General features: G+C 40.1%; 1 pseudogene; it reads right to left on the reverse strand.

Moving 5' to 3' along the window:
- On the reverse strand, window positions 515-1733 carry Gm8919 (predicted gene 8919; annotated as a pseudogene).

Consider the following 3208-nt stretch of genomic DNA (forward strand, 5'->3'; position numbering starts at 1 on the left):
GATAAAAGTGGTCTGTCAGAATGATGTTTTTCATGGAGGACTGATTGGTGATACTTTACCCTTCTCTGAGGAGATATTAGTAATTAATGTTTTCTGGAGAGGAAAAAAATAACTTTCTTCTGGGTAGACACATGAAAAATATTCTCTAATAAATAACTTCCCATTCATGTCCATACAAGCCACACACATGCACAAAGATATTCAATTGGAAGTGGCATGTGTTGGGAAGTAGTAGGGATTCAATGGGTCTGGAAGGGGAATAAGAGAGAGTAATGAGGGAAAAGTATGATCAAAAGACATTCTTTACATGTATAATTGAATAAATATTTTTGAAATACACCAAGGCTTTCAGGACCTTGTAGAGTTCCAGGACATATATGAGTTAAAACACTGGGACAAAAGGCATAGTCAGGAATCATTAGCATTGCATAGTTTATTATTTGTCTTAACCATCCTAATTGGGGTAAAGTATAGTTGTGATGGATGAAGACATTAACAATTTCTTTTGGAGGCAGGTGCAGCGAACTTTATTGATAGTATTCAAGAGAGTAGGGAGGGCTTCCTAAGCCCTTCCTATTATTATGGGGGGTCTGTGATGGAAGATGCTCAGTGTTGTGGGCCAAGTTAGGACAGGGACTCCGGACAGGGACTCCTCAGCCACTAAGGGCCTCTCTCTTGCTCTCAGTGTCCTTCCTGGAGTCCAAGGTTTCTTACTCCTTGGAGGTCATGTAGGCCATGAGGTCCACCACCCAGTTGCTGTAGCCATATTCATTGTCATACCAGGAAATGAGCTTTACAAAGTTGTCATTGAGAACAATGCCAACCCCGGCATCCCAAAGGTGGAAGATTGGAAGATTGGAAGTTGCTGTTGAAATCTCAGGAAACAACCTGGTACTCAGTGTAGCTCAGGATGCCCTTCAATGTGCCCTCCGATGCCTGCTTCACCACCTTCTTGATGTCATCAGACTTGGCAGGTTTCTCCAGTCGGCATGTCAGATCCACAACAGATACACTGGGGGTAGGAAAATGGAAGGGCATGCCAATGAGCTTCTGTTTCAGCTCTGTGATGACTTTGCCAACAGCCACGGCAGCACCAGTGGATGCAGGGATGGTGTTGTGGACAGCAACAAGACCATCATGTCCCAACTTTCCAGAGGGGCCACTCACAGTCTTCTGAGTGGCAGTAAAGGCATGGACAGTGGTCATGAGCCTTTCCACGATGCCAAGGTTGTCATGGATGATCTTAGCCAGGGGGGCTAAGCAGTTGGTGGTGATGCATTGCTGACAATCTTGAGTTAGTTGTTATATTTCTCATGGTTCACACCTATCACAAGCATGGGGGAATCGGCAGAAGGGGCAGAGATGATGATCCTTTTGGCCTGATCCTTTAAGTGGGCCCCGGTCTTCTCCATGGTGGTAAAGATGCCTGTAGACTCCACGACATAGTCAGCACCAGCATCACTCCATTTGATGTTAACCAGATTTTGCTCTTGGAAGATGGTGATGGGCTTCCCATTGATGACAAGCTTCCCATTCTCAACCTTGACTGTGCTATTGAATTTACCATGGGTGGAGTCATACTGGAACACGTAGACCATGCAGCTGAGGTCAATGAAGACATCGTTAATGGCAACAATCTCCACTTTGCCAAGTGCAAAGCAGAAGGCATCCCTGGTAGCCAGGTGCCCAATATGGCCAAATCCCTTCATATCGACATGCCTACAGGACGAGGAGGCTGGCACTGCACAGGAAGATGCAGCTATCTCTGGAACAGGGAGGAGCAGAGAGCCTACAGTAACAATTTCACAAACTTTTTTATCATTTGTCCTTCACCGTTTGAGAACACTTTAATTCCACGCCCAAATTTATTTATTTTTCTTACTGTTAAATTTTGTAGGGTTTTGTTTTGTTTGTTTGTTTTAAATTACTAGACATTGACTATCAGCCAGTTTTGTAACTACTATTTTTTCCCTTAATGTAGTTTGTATTTTGACCAAAATGATAATGCTTTTTGTTACGTAAAACGTCTTTTTGGTTTTATGAGCAATTACTTATTTATTATGTGGTTTAATGCCTTGCTCTCAGGATTCTTCTCAGAAGCTCTGAAGACCACTGTTAGTTAAAAGATTCTTGTCTTCTCCCCCCAAGAAATCCAGAAGGTGTTTCTAGCCAGTATTCCTCATTATATTACCATACTGTAGTATATATAACAGCATATTACTGGATTTTAAAAAGAGACAGCTTGGTTCATGAAATAGAATTAAGGACTCACATATAAGATGGCATTCCTAGAGCCACAAGATTTGTAACAGGAAGTCAACATACACTGACAAAGGCAGCAACATCATCACATTGTGCTTATTAACTGTATAGTTATGAGAAGGATGGATTGGAAACCTTATCTCTCACACTGAGCAGAGCTGGCTCAGGAACCCTGACTTGTCAGAGGAGAGAGTGGGAGATATGCCTTAGCTTACACACTCAGGATGGGCAATACTTGCCCTATTTACTCAAGCCACATTTTTTAAAATAAATTTCTACATATAAAAATTTCAAGGTAATTAATACTTTTTGAATTTTACACATAAGAGTATTTTCCATTTTTGCCAGATATATTTATTTTAGTATTAAAATTACCATTTCCTTGAAAAGACATTATTAAATAAAAATATTCTTTTTTTTATTAAAAATAGCAGATTACCTTTAACCAAAAGTTGAGTGTTCTTTTCCATACTGGAAGTTAAGTTCTTGATTTTTCTATTAAGAGTTTAGCAGTAGCAAGGGCAATTCCAACTAAATGACTTGTCAGTTTGTTCTGTTCATTGTTTACACAAAAATTGATATATTAAAAGCTATTCATCTTAAGAACACTGCTCAAAGGACAGAAGGGATAGAAAGGAGAAGAAAAATAGTTGCTTCAGCACTGTGGTTCTTAAATTGAAATCTATGTCCACAAATGCTCAAATGAAATAGCTGTGTTTTCTGACACTATGAATCTCAGTTTGAGCCTCTTTCTTTACATGTTCATTCATGACCAGTGCTCACCCTGAAGAACACCCTGTTCAACTGCTCATTTTAAGTGTACCTATAAATCAGCATTATGAGAAATGCCCTTAACATGAACAAGAAAGCATTGTTTGTGAATCTCAAATAGCCATGTAAGGTTTTTTTATCTGACCTTTCACCTTTCCTCTAAAGGCTGTACAGA

Source organism: Mus musculus, chromosome 3 (assembly GCF_000001635.26).
Source record: "Mus musculus strain C57BL/6J chromosome 3, GRCm38.p6 C57BL/6J".
In the NCBI taxonomy this organism is placed as follows: domain Eukaryota; kingdom Metazoa; phylum Chordata; class Mammalia; order Rodentia; family Muridae; genus Mus; species Mus musculus.